The following is a 17372-nucleotide window of genomic DNA, read 5'->3' as shown; positions in this document are numbered from 1 at the left end:
CAAAGGAATGGTTAAAAAGCGAACAAAAACCTAATAGTTTTTAACAAAAACTACAAAAAGAAACAGAGATCTGGGTAAGGGGGTTGGTTATGCAATGGGAAGGTGTTAGGCACCCAAAACATCCTAGGTACTCCTAGGGAGCCCTTTTCACACTTGTTACAAAGGTTGTTATTTTTGTGAGAAATTTTGTTTGTGCAAACATGATTGAGGAGTTGAGAGGAGAATATACAAGTTATTTACATTTTGTGTTTGGATGGATAAACCCATTGCCTACGTACCATCTTATAAAAAGATTAGGATCAAAACCTCGTAGTTCGGGGTAAAAATCTCAAAATGAGTTGGTGAATTGATTGGTCCAAAAGCCTTAAGGTCTTTTGTTATCAAAGGGAGAAAACTCAACCAAACCACAAATCCACCATGTGAGGATAGCTTCAACATGCTAGTTAGGGGTTAACCCTATAATGAGCATGGAAGACTTATTGTCCATCACTAAGGATATAGGTGAGTATTACATCTACCACAAAGATAACTCAAACCTAATAGCTAAAGGTTATGAAAGATTTTGATTAAGAAAGTGGCCATTGGAACCACAAAAAAGACATTTGAATGGGTTATATTTTACCAATTAGAAGTATATACAAAAAATGGTCAAAGTTGACTTAAGGTTCAATTCAAAATAAGTGTTATGAGAAGAAGGTTTGAAAATCAAAAGCATAAGGCTTAGGTTTCTAATGTTTGAGAACAACAATTAAATGTTTGCACAAAAAGTTTTGGCTTGGGTTAGAGTGGAGAGAAGAAAAAGAAGGGCTAAGTCATAAGTAAAACAAAAAAAGAGAAGGGGTGAAGAATCAAAACCACAATGGAGTCCCTCTCTTGAGATCATATTGATGATCCAAGTAGCTCCCATCCTTTGGAATAAGCAACCACAAAGCATAAGCAGTCAATTAAGCCTCTTAAGGGATCCTCAATGTATCTTGTATCTTCCACTTGGATGAACATGGCAATGGTTCTCCAATTAAGCTCAAATGGAAACTCCTAGCACAAAAGCACACACATCAAAAGTTCCATGAAGTAAAACAAAAATGGACAAGAGTGAGTTTAGAGATTTGATCGCTCGACTGGGTGAGTCGAGAATGGGATACAAACTGCATGTGCACAGTTCTATCGCGTAGTTTTAAAAGATATCGATCCCACAGGGACTTATGAATCGATATACCGTTATCTAAAGTTACTACGTAAATCTAAGGTGAAGATGTTTGATTGTTTGGGGAAAAACTAAGAGCTAAACTAATGTCTAGATTAAATATTAATAAAACGGATATCGGTATGTAATTCGTCAAAACTAGGGAATCAAGTCTTTGTCGGTTTCTTGGTTTTAAAATGAATCGTTTCGGTTAACTTTATTGGTTAAAGGTTCTATCTCAAACTCTCGCTCTGTTGAATAAACCATGATTTTATATTAATGTTGCTGTCACTTATAATTAAGTCAAAAACCATATTTTGAAAACAATAAAGTTGCAGAAACTCTTTTTAAGAAAATACTGACCGTTTTAAACACCCTTATCTCAAACTCTCGCTCTGTTGACTTAGGTTATATAATTAAATCCAAATGCTTAACTCTCGTCCTCACATTCAATCTTTAAAAATACTTTTTGGAAAAGGTCAGAATTTAATTAACTCTAAAACTTGCTCTCGCCCTGATCTAGAATTAATGCCTAACTTACACTGTCCAGTTAAAATCTCAAACTCTCGCTCTATTGATTTTAACTTCTCTATGTCTTTTACTTTTGTAAAAAATCTTGTTATTAAACCTGTAAGTTGAGACCATAAAAAGATTGATTTTGATTTTAAGTTTAGATAAACCGACTTAGTCTCGATCCCTTATTCTGCTTACTTTACATACCGATACCTAGGCAAATTAGCCAGACATGCTAAATAAACAAGAATTTATATCATGCATAAACAGACTCATTCCAGGCAGGCAATATGAATAAACAATAGAATAAAACATACAAAATTAAATAGCAATTAAAGAACCTGAATGCGTAATACAATGGTCTTGAACACTCCACCACAAGCCGGTAGGATTTGTTCTTGGATTCTTCAATTAAACCGTAAAATAAATCAAGGAAATAAAACTCGAATATAACGTAAGGTTAAATCCGGTATAAAGCTGCACAGTAGTTTCCGGTGTAGAAACTATTATGCGAAAAATATCTAAAAGCTAAAAACGGGAAAGATAAATTGCAAGGGAAAAGGGAAAGTAAAGCTTGCAAAAGAAATAAATAAAATGAACAATGCTGGAAAGGAAGAAAATTAAGCAAAGGCGTGAAAGGAAAATTTGGCAGAGCTTTCGCAAAACTGAGCGTGCAAAAACTTGTGTACGGCAAAGAGAGGAGATGGCTATTTATAATAGCCTTGGTAACTGCCTTGCGTTTCCTACGAGTCTTCAGCATGGCTAAATACACGGCTTGAGAATAGGACACGAAATCCTCAACGTTACTTCCATTCTTCTGAGAGCGTAACTTGCGCCAAAAAGCTAGTGGACTGGTGTGACGCTCGTCACACCATGTGTGACGTCCGTCACAAGGCTACTTCGCGTGACGCTCGTCACAACCCTTGTGACGCCCGTCACAGGGGCAACTTGCGCTTCCTTTTGGGCTGGGCTTGGTCTTGGTTATTTGTTTTCTTTTTATTGCTTTTTACACCTCCTTTTCTTCCCTTTTTCACTTTTGCTTCAAAATGGGTACCTGATGTAAATAGAAAAGAAATACTGCATAATATCTGATAAAATGGGATAAATTAAAGTAAATGATAATATAATCTAATTAAATTAAGTCTTAAAATGTGATATAATTTCACGTTATCAAACTCCCCCATACTTAAATCTTTGCTTGTCCTCAAGCAAAATTCAGTATAGAACTTGTTAAAAGTTTTAGCCAGATGAAATTTCAAAGCACACCTCAATTCGTACTAGGTTGCGAATGGATTTTTGTTTAGGAGGATTTTGAGTTTAATCTTGACATCAACAACTACCGTTACAACTTAGATAACCCTACTTTTATGCCAATCAGTTATAAGTACCCTATGATAGCTATCCTGGTTCCTTTAGTCTTATTTTACCCGTTTTCATTCTAGCGAAATCACATTAAGCCCTTTATCTTTTCGCGCACATAGTGGAGTAACCGGTTAGTGATTATGATCCGCTTTTAGCTAGAAGTTCTGGTACATAAGTCGGATAACTTCATTATTCAGTCCATTGCAAATTGCGGGGGATCGGACCGTAGTCCGCCCTACCGAGTTCAGTACCAGATTCCTACTGAACCAACTCATAATGGATCTTTCGTATTGTGCTTTTGCATGATCTGCAACCTTTAGATTAAATGATCTGGTAAGGATCACCTAATTTAATTAGTGCATTTCTTGATATCTTTATATATTTTAGGTTACTTTGGGGATCATTCACTTATATTCATCGGCTCTCCACGTAGTTTGCTATTAAGACGGTGCTGACTTCTGTATAAACTACTTGGGGTTGCCATAGAACTAAAAGTTCGAGGAATTGGTATAATAGGTACTTATCCTGATCTAACATATTGAGGTTCTCAGAGCGTTGTTACGGTAATGGTTTTGTTTTGATCTCACTCAAGTTTTATAAAGTAAGCAACCTTTATACTTATTGGGTGTGTTAAAATTTTTGTTATGGCTCAGGAAATTTTGTTATGGCTCAGGAAATTGAGGGGAATAGATAATAGAAAATTTTCACACTTAGGAACTTAACTTAAAATAAATATATATTATAATAATAATTTTTTTTTTTTTTTTTTTCATAATAAGAAGGGGAAATAACAATGAAAGGGAAAATAACATACTTGAAAAAAAACTGAGAATGGAAAGAATATTGTTTCCCCCCCATACTTAAACTAAACATTGTCCTCAATGTTTTAAGGAAGTGAAATACAAGATGGAAAGGAAAAAAAAAAAGAAAATAACAACTAAGGCTGCCTTCCGCCTCTGGTTCTTGGACCTGGTGATCTTTGACGTATGTCTAAGTTGTCGAACCTGTTGAACAATTCAGTAAACCGCTGGTCGGTTATGGCATTCCGAGCGTCCTGTTGCTGTTGCATTTGACGCATCATCTGCATCATCTCTGTATTCTGTGCCTGCATACCATCGATAGCATCCATAATGTCATCGTTGGTCGCAGGCCTTCGTCGTCGACGACGTTGGGAGGATGGGCCGGCTGCATTACTGGAAGGGTTTAGCGGGACTGATTGTTGTGTTGGCGGATGATCACCTTGTTCCATTTCTTCAAACTCATCTGTTTGCTGGTTTGTTTGTGAAGGCTCGGTGGTTTCAGGAGCGCTAAGATCGTAGAGGTGGCGGTCGGGGTTTGTGACATCAGTGAGGGTGGTATTGGGTAGCACAACACTCGGGACTGCTTGGTTGTTCACCATAAGATAATAGCCTCCGCCTACTCTGTTTTTAATCAGGCGGCTGGAGCGGCAATAGCTGATATCCATAGACAGGGGAGGTAGGGATTCTAAAGTTTGGAGTTTATCCCCTAGGTTCAGGCCAAGTGCTATGGAGGTTATTAATCCACCAATTATAAAGGGTTGCCGGCCTCTAGCACATAAGGTGCGGATATGATGAAAGAGAAAAGAGGCGGCGTTTACCTTAGTATCCGGTTCAAAAACGCACTGGAGGAAAAATAACTCCTTCGAGTTAACCTTACTGTTGTTTGGTCTTCCAAAAAGTGTGTTTTGCAGGATACGGAGAAAATAACGGATGGTGGGGTTATGGATGTGGGAGAGAAGGAGTTCTTCCCAGTTGTAGGTATTTATACCGGAAATTTTCTTAAAAAGATCGAAAACTAGAACTGTGTTCCAGTTTGAGGTAGGAGGGATTCTGGCATGCAGCAGACCTTCTGTGGGAAATTGTAGCATGGCACTCAATTGGCGTTGGGTTAGAGAGTACTCGGTGTTAAACATACGGAAGGTTGCCGTACCGGTTAGAAATTCACCTTCACCGGCGGGAGTGGTGTAGTCGTAAGAACTTAGGAATTCTAAGGTTAGGGAAGGGTAGGTGGGTTGGTTATGGGTGCAAAGGAAGGTTAAATCGGCTTTACGGAGCATCCACTCGATACCTTGGAGTAAGCCCAATTGTTGTAAACAAGTTAAATTGGGGTACCTGGTGGGAGCGACGCCTCGCTGTTGGAAACGCTCGAATTGCTCTTGCTGATAGTTGTCATCTCCGGATCGGAAGATGATATTTCCGAAATTTTGATTTCCCGCCATTGTGATGAATTTTTGAAGGGATGATTTGGAAAGGAAAAGAAGTGTGTTTGATATGAGAGAATTGTTTTGTGGTGAATGAAGGAGGTTTTGGTAGGTATTTATAGGAGAAGGGTTGGAAGGTAGAAAGAAAAAGTGGTTGAAAAGTAATTAAGTGTGGTAAATGAAAAATGAATGGGGAATGTAAAAAAATCAAAGTGTAACGTTCGTCTCCAACGGCTCCTTAACGTTCACTTGTCTGAAGGGCGTTACGCTCGTCACAGGGGTGTGACGTTCGTAACAGGCGTTTTGCGTGCCGTTCGTCATGGAGTGTGTGACGCTCGTCACACCTCCTTTTTGGCAAGGCTTCAGTGGCGCTTCACAGAATTACTTTGGCGTATTTTAATGTTTTATTTTGCTTATGATCAGTTTAGTCTGCAGTTTTAATGCAATGTGCACGCTTACTTGCTTTGTATAATGATAATAGTAGGTAACAACAGTAGAACATAATAGCCATTGCATAATAAAATTAATTAAACAGCTTCAATAAAATTGATCATAAAGTATTACAGGGAAGGAAAATAATGAAATGAAACAGAAATAAACATGAATTCAAACAACATTAATGAAAAAAAATCTAGCCTAAAACTAAATAACTTAGAAAGAAATATAACTAAATTCCATCTATCTTCGGATCTCTGGCCGGAGGAGCAAAAGAGTTAACATGATGCCGTAACATACGTAACTGACTTGCCGTTCTGCTCATGCATTCTAGGATTTCAAGTCTCAAGTTATGGAAATCTTCCCTGAGGGCGTCTCGCTCTGACATCAAGGCTTCAATGACTGTTTTAATATCTGTTCCTGGCATATGATGTCGGAGATCAGGCATGACTGACTCTTCGGTCAGGACAGGCTGAGGAGGAGGATCAATATCATAGTAGCCGGAAGGTGTCTGAGGGTCAGACTCAGCAAGAGAGATATGGTCAACATAGTGCTCATAGTCGTCACAAATCTCATAATCCTGGATGGATTCAGTGGATCCAGCCGGAGTTGGGGTTTCATTCAGGTTATAGAGTCAGTTCCTTTGATTATGAACACTAGTTCTAGGATCGGGCATGGTGAATAGGCAGAGAACCTGGTTATCAATAATAAGCTCGAACTCATCAGACCCTATGTTTGCTATAAACATAGTGTTGAAGAGGAAGGGTATACTCATAGTAGTAATGCCACAAAAAGGGTTAAGGTCAAGCATAGGCTGACGTAGTCCAATAGCATTACCTATCATAGTGATCAAACCGCCTATTCTAATGGGTGCTCTCTCATCCTGGATAAGGTGGTCCAAATTAGCTAACATAAAAGTAGCACCGTTTACTGGACGGTTCTGGGAAGCACAAAATATGATGAAGAGTTCATCACGTGAAACTGAAGTACTATTTGGCTTCTTCCCAAATAAAGTGTGGGTCAGGATCTTATGGAAATAGCGAAAAGCCGGGTTATGTATGTTTCCAGAGAGAAACTCATGTTCTTCGGGCTCATCATTTCCAGTCAGCTTACCCCAAAAGTGTTCAAGCTCTCTATATTCAAAAAGTTCTTCCTGGCTTACAGTGAATGTATCAAAGGAGGTAGGAAAACCCAAAAGGTTGGTGAAGTCTCTAATATTAAATTGGTACTCCATATTGAACATTCTGAACTGGATAAAACCTCTGCTAATTCCTTTTCCATGGCTAGGTAGATAGATTAATGAACTAAGGAATTCTAGTGTGAGTCTCCGGTAGGTGGTGAAATGTCTCAGGATAGGGGAGGTCTCCCATCCTATCTGATTCAGCAAAAACAGGACACTCTGTCTCAGTCCAAGGGCAGTCATAGCCCAATCATCAGCATATAAACTAGGTAGCATCTCTCTAGCGGCTAGTTCTTCAAACTTTCGTTTCTGAGCCATTCCTCTGAACTTGATACCCATACGATCAAAATGTCCCATCTGGTTAGTGTTAACTAGAGAAAAGAAACATGAGTTTAAGTCAGGATTTGGCCAAATGCCGAAAGAAGAAAAGAATTATTATTATTATATATAGATATATTTTTTTCTTTTTGAATAAATCAATAATGAATACTAAATAGAAATTAAAAGAATAATTAAGAGAAAAATAGAGAAATGATAATAATAATAGAATAATAAAATAACAGATTAATTTGTGGGTTGTCTCCCACTAAGCGCTTTGTTTAAATGTCGCAAGCTCGACAAAGAAACTGTTAAATATAGTCTATGAGTCCTGGGGGCGTTTCGTCTAAGTGTAGAATTTGCGAATCCTCGTTGGTTTCCGCATAGTGATAATGTTTCAGACGTTGCCCGTTTACGGTGAACGGTTCTGTAGATTGTCCTTTTATTTCTACCGCTCCACTGGGAAAGATTTTAGTGATATGAAAAGGTCCTGACCATCTGGATCGTAGTTTTCCCGGGAATAACTTTAGTCTAGAGTTAAATAAAAGTACTGCGTCGCCTTGCTTGAAGACTTTCCTTGATATACGCTTGTCATGCCATTGTTTTGTTCTTTCTTTATAGATTTTGGCATTTTCATAGGCGTCTCTTCTGAGTTCCTCTAATTCGTTTATGTCAAGGATTCTCTTTTCACCGGCGGCTTTATAATTCAAATTTAAATTTCTAATAGCCCAATAGGCTTTATGTTCTAATTCTACCGGGAGGTGACAGGATTTTCCATAAATGAGCTTAAATGGGGTCGTCCCTATGGGAGTTTTATAAGCAGTTCGGTATGCCCATAAAGCTTCTGGTAATTTCAATGACCAATCTTTCCTTGAAGTGGCGACCGTTTTTTCTAGTATTTGCTTGATTTCTCTGTTAGATACTTCCACTTGTCCACTGGTTTGAGGGTGGTAAGGTGTTGCTATCCTATGTCTCACTCCATATTTAAGTAGTAGTTTTTCGAGTACCTTGGATATAAAGTGTGATCCACCATCACTGACTACTATTCTTGGGATGCCAAATCTCGGAAATATTATATTTTTAAAGAGTCTAGTTACTACTCGGGTGTCATTTGTTGGAGAAGCTATAGCTTCGATCCATTTTGATACGTAGTCAACTGCCACGAGTATGTATTTGTTACCGAAAGAGGATGGAAAGGGTCCCATGAAGTCTATCCCCCACACGTCAAAAATCTCTACTTCCAAAATACCTTTTTGTGGCATCTCGTCACGTCTAGATATGTTTCCCGTGCGTTGACATCTGTCACACTCCTTAATAGCCGCATGTACGTCCTTCCATATAGTTGGCCAATAAAAGCCAGCTTGTAGGATTTTAGAGCAGGTCTTGGATGTACTTGTGTGTCCACCATAAGGCGCAGAGTGACAGTGTTGGATTATATTTTCTACCTCTTCTTCGGGTATACATCGACGGAAAATACCATCGGGGCCTCTTTTGAAAAGTAAGGGATCATCCCAGTAATAGTGTTTTATGTCGTGGAAGAATCGTTTCTTCTGCTGGTAAGATAAAGTAGGTGGAACTATTCCGGCAGCTAAATAATTGACTAGATCAGCGTACCATGGTATGACAGATATAGCTAAGGTGGTTTCTACTTGCATGTCGGAGTTGTTCTCTTCCAAAGTAGCTATGAGTTTATCATACGAGAAATCATCATTAATGGATGTTCTTTCTGGTTCAAGGTTCTCAAGTCTAGAGAGGTGGTCTGCTACTACGTTTTCAGTTCCTTTCTTGTCCTTGATTTCTAAGTCGAATTCTTGTAGTAACAAGATCCATCTTAGGAGTCTAGGTTTAGCATCCTTTTTTGTTAAAAGGTACCTGATAGCAGCGTGATCAGTGTAAACTATTATTTTGGCTCCTACCAAGTAAGAACGAAATTTATCTAGCGCAAATACCACTGCTAGGAGTTCTTTCTCGGTTGTGGCATAATTCATCTGTGCTTCATCCAGGGTTCTGCTAGCGTAATATATAACGTGAAGCTTTTTATCCTTTCTTTGTCCTAAAACAGCACCTACAACATAATCACTGGCATCGCACATTATTTCGAATGGTTCATTCCAGTCTGGTGTCTGCATAATGGGTGCGGAGATCAATGCTTGTTTAAGAGTTTGAAATGCTTTTAAACAGTTATCGTCGAATATGAATTCAGCATCTTTCATCAACAGTCCGGTTAAGGGTTTGGTTATCTTAGAGAAGTCTTTGATGAATCGTCGGTAAAAACCGGCGTGTCCTAGAAAGCTTCGTACTTCTCTCACGGTTCTTGGGGGTTGAAGATTTTCGATTACCTCTATTTTGGCTTTGTCTACTTCAATTCCTCTGTTCGAGATGATGTGTCCTAAAACAATTCCTTCTTGTACCATAAAGTGGCACTTTTCCCAATTAAGTACTAAGTTTACTTTTACACATCGCTCCAGAACTCTTTCCAGGTTTTCAAGGCATTCTTCGAAACTTTGTCCGTATACAGAAAAGTCATCCATAAATACTTCCATGATGTTTTCGAGAAAGTCGGCGAATATTGCCATCATGCATCTTTGAAAAGTTGCAGGGGCATTACACAGACCAAACGGCATTCGTCTATACGCGAAGGTACCAAAAGGGCATGTGAATGTTGTCTTTTCTTGGTCATCAGGGTGAATTGGTATTTGAAAGAAGCCTGAATAACCGTCTAAATAACAGAAATGTGAATGTTTAGCTAATCGTTCTAACATTTGGTCAATGAATGGTAAAGGGAAATGATCTTTTCGGGTTGCTTTGTTTAGTTTCCTATAATCAATGCACATTCTCCATCCCGATTCGATTCGTTTAGTTATAGTTTCTCCTTTTTCGTTTTCAATAACGGTTATGCCTCCTTTCTTGGGTACAACGTGTACAGGACTAACCCATTTGCTGTCAGATATAGGATATATAATACCTGCTTCTAATAACTTGGTTATTTCTTTCTTTACTACCTCACTTAGGATCGGATTTAGTCTTCTCTGGTGTTCCCTAGAGGTTTTACAGTCTTCTTCTAACATGATGCGGTGCATACAAATAGAAGGGCTTATTCCTTTAAGATCGGTGATGTGGTATCCTAGTGCAGTTGGATATTTTCTTAAGATATGTAGGAGTTTTTCTGTTTCGAGTCTTCCTAGATCTGCATTAACTATCACAGGTCGTTCAAGTTCTAAGTCTAGGAATTCATATCTCAGATTTTTGGGAAGTGTTTTCAAATCAGGGGTTGGTTTGTTAAGACACTGCGTAGGATCTGGTGTTATTGCTAGGCATTGTTTAGATTTGTCCTCTAAAAGATAGTCTGATGGTTTGACTTCTCCTGACTCTGCTTCTTTTATGCATTCATCGATGATATCCATGAAGTAACATGTATCTTCTATTGCAGGTGCTTTCAAGAATTGGGAAAGAATGAATTCAATTTTTTCTTCACCTACTTCGAAGGTGAGTCGTCCTCGTTTTACGTCTATGATTGCACCGGCAGTTGCTAAGAATGGTCTTCCTAGTATAATAGGTGTCGTATCATCTTCTCTAATGTCCATAATTGTGAAGTCAGTGGGAATGTAAAACTGACCTATGCGTACGGGAACGTTTTCAAGGATTCCTACAGGATATTTGATGGAACGATCTGCTAATTGCACAGACATTTTGGTCGGTCTTAATTCTCCCATCTCTAGTTTCTTACATATGGATAAGGGCATAACGCTAATTCCGGCTCCTAAATCGCATAAGGCTTTGTCGATGACAAATTTTCCTATGTGACAGGGTATAGAGAAGCTACCCGGATCCTTGAGTTTAGGGGGCATGTTTTGGATTATAGCGCTACATTCGGCAGGGAGTGTAACGGTTTCGCTATCCTCAAGTTTCCTCTTATTAGAAAGAATTTCTTTTAAGAATTTAGCATATGAGGGCATCTGCGTAATAGCTTCGGTAAACGGAATTGTAACGTTTAATTGTTTAAGGAGATCAACAAATTTTCTAAATTGGCCTACATCTTTGGTTTTAACAAGCCTTTGAGGGTAAGGTATAGGTGGTTTGTAAGGTGGTGGAGGTACATAAGGTTCCTTCTTTTTTAGGGTTTCCTTATTACTCTCTTCCTTTTCCTTAGGTTCACTTTCCTCAATGGATTTCTCAGGGTTTTGGTTTTCTATCCTTGGGTCAGACGGTCCTTCCACTTCCGTTCCACTTCTCAATATAATTGCATGAGCTTGGCTTCTCGGATTGGGTTGGGGCTGTCCAGGGAATGTACCAGTTGGTGCAGCAGTAGGTGCTTGTTGTTGAGCTACTTGAGATATTTGCGTTTCCAGCATTTTGTTATGGGTAGCCAGGGCATCTACTTTGCTTGCTAGTTGTTTAAGTTGTTCGCCAGTGTGTATGTTCTGGTTTAAGAAATCTTTATTGGTTTGTTGTTGGGAAGCTATAAAGTTTTCCATCATGATTTCCAAGTTGGATTTTCTAGGGGTATTATTGTTAGGATTCGGTTTCTGATATCCTGGAGGTATAGATGGGGCTTGATTTGGAGACTGTCCAGGTGCGTATAAAGCATTATTACTCTTATATGAGAAGTTTGGATGGTTCTTCCAATTTGGGTTATAGGTATTCGAATAGGGGCTTCCTTGAGCATAGTTTACTTGCTCTGTTTGGATTCCAGTCAAGAGTTGACATTCCGCAGGAGTGTGGCCTTGGATTCCACAGACCTCGCAATTCTGAGTTATAGCAACCACGGCTGCTGGAGGCGATACGTTTAAACTTTCAATCTTCTGGACCAAAGCATCCACTTTTGCATTGACGTGATCAAGGTTACTTATCTCGTACATGCCAGTTTTCGGTTGAGGTTTTTCCACTGTTGTTCGTTCGGTTCCCCACTGATAGTGGTTTTGGGCCATGCTCTCGATAAGCTGGTAAGCATCAGCATAAGGTTTGTTCATTAGTGCACCACCTGCAGCGGCGTCTATTGTTAACCTTGTATTGTATAAGAGACCATTATAAAATGTGTGAATTACTAACCAGTCTTTCAAACCATGGTGTGGGCAAAGTCTCATCATGTCTTTGTATCTTTCCCATGCTTCGAAAAGAGACTCGTTGTCTTTCTGTTTAAATCCGTTTATCTGGGCTCTTAACATAGCTGTTTTGCTTGGCGGAAAATATCGGGCAAGAAAAACTTTCTTCAACTCGTTCCATGTGGTGACTGAGTTGGAAGGAAGAGATTGAAGCCATCTTCTAGCGCTATCTCTTAATGAGAAAGGAAAAAGACGAAGTCGAATTGCCTCTGAAGTGACACCATTAGCTTTAACAGTATCAGCGTATTGGACAAATACGGATAAATGAAGGTTTGGATCTTCGGTAAGATTTCCAGAGAATTGGTTCTGTTGCACAGCCTGCAACAACGAAGGTTTAAGTTCAAAGTTGTTTGCTTCGATTGCGGGCGGAGCAATACTTGAATGCGGTTCATCTTGCGATGGAGCGGCGTAATCTCTAAGAGCACGAGCTGGTTCTGCCATCTCGGTTAAAGAAGGAAAATCTTTGAGATCAGGAAGGTCTATAGGAGGGAGATTGTTTTCAGCACGATATTCCCGAATTCGTCGTAAGACTCGGAGATATAGTTCGATGTCGTTGATTCGTAAATAGAGCGGTTCGCCTTGAGAGCGAGTGCGTGGCATACAAATCAACGAAAGAAAGAAAATAGAAGAAAAAGAAACCTTAGTCTCTACAGCGTAACGGAAGAGTTACGATATCGATTGAATAAAAGTTCCCCGGCAACGGCGCCAAAAACTTGATCGCTCGACTGGGTGAGTCGAGAATGGGATACAAACTGCAAGTGCACAGTTCTATCGCGTAGTTTTAAAAGATATCGATCCCACAGGGACTTATGAATCGATATACCGTTATCTAAAGTTACTACGTAAATCTAAGGTGAAGATGTTTGATTGTTTGGGGAAAAACTAAGAGCTAAACTAATGTCTAGATTAAATATTAATAAAACGGATATCGGTATGTAATTCGTCAAAACTAGGGAATCAAGTCTTTGTCGGTTTCTTGGTTTTAAAATGAATCGTTTCGGTTAACTTTATTGGTTAAAGGTTCTATCTCAAACTCTCGCTCTGTTGAATAAACCATGATTTTATATTAATGTTGCTGTCACTTATAATTAAGTCAAAAACCATATTTTGAAAACAATAAAGTTGCAGAAACTCTTTTTAAGAAAATACTGACCGTTTTAAACACCCTTATCTCAAACTCTCGCTCTGTTGACTTAGGTTATATAATTAAATCCAAATGCTTAACTCTCGTCCTCACATTCAATCTTTAAAAATACTTTTTGGAAAAGGTCAGAATTTAATTAACTCTAAAACTTGCTCTCGCCCTGATCTAGAATTAATGCCTAACTTACACTGTCCAGTTAAAATCTCAAACTCTCGCTCTATTGATTTTAACTTCTCTATGTCTTTTACTTTTGTAAAAAATCTTGTTATTAAACCTGTAAGTTGAGACCATAAAAAGATTGATTTTGATTTTAAGTTTAGATAAACCGACTTAGTCTCGATCCCTTATTCTGCTTACTTTACATACCGATACCTAGGCAAATTAGCCAGACATGCTAAATAAACAAGAATTTATATCATGCATAAACAGACTCATTCCAGGCAGGCAATATGAATAAACAATAGAATAAAACATACAAAATTAAATAGCAATTAAAGAACCTGAATGCGTAATACAATGGTCTTGAACACTCCACCACAAGCCGGTAGGATTTGTTCTTGGATTCTTCAATTAAACCGTAAAATAAATCAAGGAAATAAAACTCGAATATAACGTAAGGTTAAATCCGGTATAAAGCTGCACAGTAGTTTCCGGTGTAGAAACTATTATGCGAAAAATATCTAAAAGCTAAAAACGGGAAAGATAAATTGCAAGGGAAAAGGGAAAGTAAAGCTTGCAAAAGAAATAAATAAAATGAACAATGCTGGAAAGGAAGAAAATTAAGCAAAGGCGTGAAAGGAAAATTTGGCAGAGCTTTCGCAAAACTGAGCGTGCAAAAACTTGTGTACGGCAAAGAGAGGAGATGGCTATTTATAATAGCCTTGGTAACTGCCTTGCGTTTCCTACGAGTCTTCAGCATGGCTAAATACACGGCTTGAGAATAGGACACGAAATCCTCAACGTTACTTCCATTCGTCTGAGAGCGTAACTTGCGCCAAAAAGCTAGTGGACTGGTGTGACGCTCGTCACACCATGTGTGACGTCCGTCACAAGGCTACTTCGCGTGACGCTCGTCACAACCCTTGTGACGCCCGTCACAGGGGCAACTTGCGCTTCCTTTTGGGCTGGGCTTGGTCTTGGTTATTTGTTTTCTTTTTATTGCTTTTTACACCTCCTTTTCTTCCCTTTTTCACTTTTTCTTCAAAATGGGTACCTGATGTAAATAGAAAAGAAATACTGCATAATATCTGATAAAATGGGATAAATTAAAGTAAATGATAATATAATCTAATTAAATTAAGTCTTAAAATGTGATATAATTTCATGTTATCAAGATTTGATCCTTTTAATCCATCTTCATCATTAAGGCCCATTTACTCCAACTTTGCATAAGGAAAGTCCTAGAATCTAAGTCCAATTCTCCATTTCTTTGCATAGGGAAAGTCCTAGAAACTAAGTCCATTTCTTTGCATTTGGTCCACAACAATCAAAACAAAAAAACACAAGCACAATAATATATACACAATTATGTGCTCAAGTGAGCAAAAGGCAGATGGCATTAACATAAACATGTGTTCAAGTGAGCAAAGAGAAAAGCAAATGGATAATATGTGCAAGAATAGTAAATTGCAGAAAAGTAAATTGCATAAAATAAATGTTAATTGTCAATAGTTAGTGTTAGTGGTTAGTGTGCCATAAAGCAAATTTAGCGCTATGTTAAGCAATCGTAATTGGACTTATGTAGAAGTCACAACTATCTGAGGCCGGTCAATAATAATATAGGCAACAACACAAGTTAGAAGTCTTGATTAGTGAACCAAGTTCCAATAACTTGCCATGCCAAAAAGAAAATGAGAATTGATCTTGTATTGGTTTAAGCCTTTGCATGATTTAGAAGACAACCTATCCTTAATGCAAAGCCATTCACTTGATCAATTGATCAAGATGAATTAGATTTGAATCAAGGAAGATTAAATCTCCCTAACCAATACTAACTTATCAACCTTCAACTCATTGATCAAGAAGAAAAGAAGTGGAAGAAGAAGAAGGAGAAGATGGATAAGAGAAATGGAAATGGCAAAATTAAAGTGCATTAAATGAAATACAATGTACCAATCCTCATATGTTGACCAATAACATTGAAAGTCAAGGTCAAACAATCAAAAACAGAAGTGAGATGAAGATTGCGAGTCAAGAAATGAATAAACTATTTTTGGCATTTTTTAATATTTAAAATAAACTTGAATTAAAAATAAAGAAAAGGTCAAACTTCAAAATTACTTCAAATCAACCTTGAAAGGTCCAAGTAATTTATCCTAAGGTTAACAAGGTCAAACAAAGTTTGACAAAAAATTTCAGCATTTTTAAAAGTCAGAAACTATTTTTAATCAATTAAAAATGAATAAAAATAACCTAATTGAACTAAAATCTCAAATAAATCTCAAATCAATTTAAAAATTGATGAGAATATTTTTCATAGATCCATCGTCATTCAAATAGGTTAGGAAAATATTTTTGCATTTTTTGAATATCAAAAACTATTTAAAATGAACTAAAAATAACCAGAAAAGAGAAAATTCACAAAAAATATCAAGTGACAAAAAAAAATTAAAAATCATAAATAGAAACTAGAAATTATTTGGAGACTAATGCAATTGGTCCCATAATTTTTGGTTTAAAAATGAAAGAGATATTGATTTTTTGAATTAAAATGGAATTTAATAAAATAAAAACAGAAATTAGATATTGGAAAAAACGAGAGCCCTTGGATCTGAGCTCATTAATTGATCTGGCAGATCCAAGGATCCAGAGGCGCGCGCTCATTGTAATCCACAGTCAATGCAATCACATGGAAACCAAAGAAAAGTCATAACAAGCAATGGTCAGGATTCGATCTAGGAAACACATCCAACGGCCAGGATTCAAACTGGCAACAGGCGGCCACCAAAGCCACCTTCTTCTTCGGTGAGCCTCCAGATTCCTGTCAATTTTGCAGGTTTTCAAACCTTAATGAAAATGCACGATCCTTATACCAAAATGGAGCTGGGGTGATGTACATCACCCATGTAACCTTGAATCACACTCAAGATTCACTACGCCAAATAAGGGAAAAGAGGGCGCTTTTTTTGGCCTATAACAGCGCTTTAAAGCGTCCTCTAATCTGGCGCTGGCATAGGTAAAGACAGCGCTTTTTTTCCTGGTGAAAGCGCTCTCTAAAGTGACTCTTTAAGCCCTTTAAGGGCCACTTTAGAGAGCGCTTTTTAAAGAAAGCGCCCTCTAAAGTGGAAACTTTTAAGGGTTTAGAGGGCCCTTTTACTGGAAAGTGCCCTCTAAAGTGGAAACTTTTAAGGGTTTAGAGGGCGCTTTTACTGGAAAGCGCCCTCTAAAGTGGAAATTTAAAGGGTTTAGAGGGCGCTTATTTTGGAAAGCGCCCTCTAAAGTGGGTGGTTATTTAAATTTTTTTTTTTAAAAAGCGCTATATTTTTTTATTTATTTTAGACAACCTGTATATTGAAGCAGTACACCTAAAACTGTATAATTTGAAGCCCTTTTTCACACATTGCATTCAACAAGCCTTATATACAACAATCCATACATATACAACAATCCACTGATATATAATCGTTTAACTTCTAAAGATTATAAATATACAACCAATTCATAACTTAAAAAGAAATAAAACTAAGTAGCAAAAGCATCTCTGAGATGTATGTTTTTTTTGCTAGCCGCAGTCTTCTTAGCAACAACCTCTTTTTGTTCAATATCAATAGCATGAACCTAAAATATCATAAAATTAGTTAGGTGAAGTATAAGATCAAGAATTAACATTTTCTATGCATAAATATCATATAATTGTGTTTATACCTTTTTTTTTATGCAACTGACTCGATTTGCTGTAATAAAAGCCATTTTAC

General features: G+C 37.8%; 1 pseudogene; it reads left to right on the top strand.

Moving 5' to 3' along the window:
- The first annotated feature begins 12270 nt into the window (after positions 1-12270).
- LOC127089272 (uncharacterized) lies at positions 12271-12370 on the top strand (annotated as a pseudogene).
- Positions 12371-17372: the final 5002 nt, after the last annotated feature.

The sequence above is a fragment of the Lathyrus oleraceus genome, chromosome 5 (assembly GCF_024323335.1).
Source record: "Lathyrus oleraceus cultivar Zhongwan6 chromosome 5, CAAS_Psat_ZW6_1.0, whole genome shotgun sequence".
Classification (NCBI taxonomy): Eukaryota; Viridiplantae; Streptophyta; class Magnoliopsida; order Fabales; family Fabaceae; genus Lathyrus; species Lathyrus oleraceus.
The sequence above is the reverse complement of the archived record's forward strand: the minus strand, read 5'-3'. Positions and strand labels throughout refer to the sequence as shown.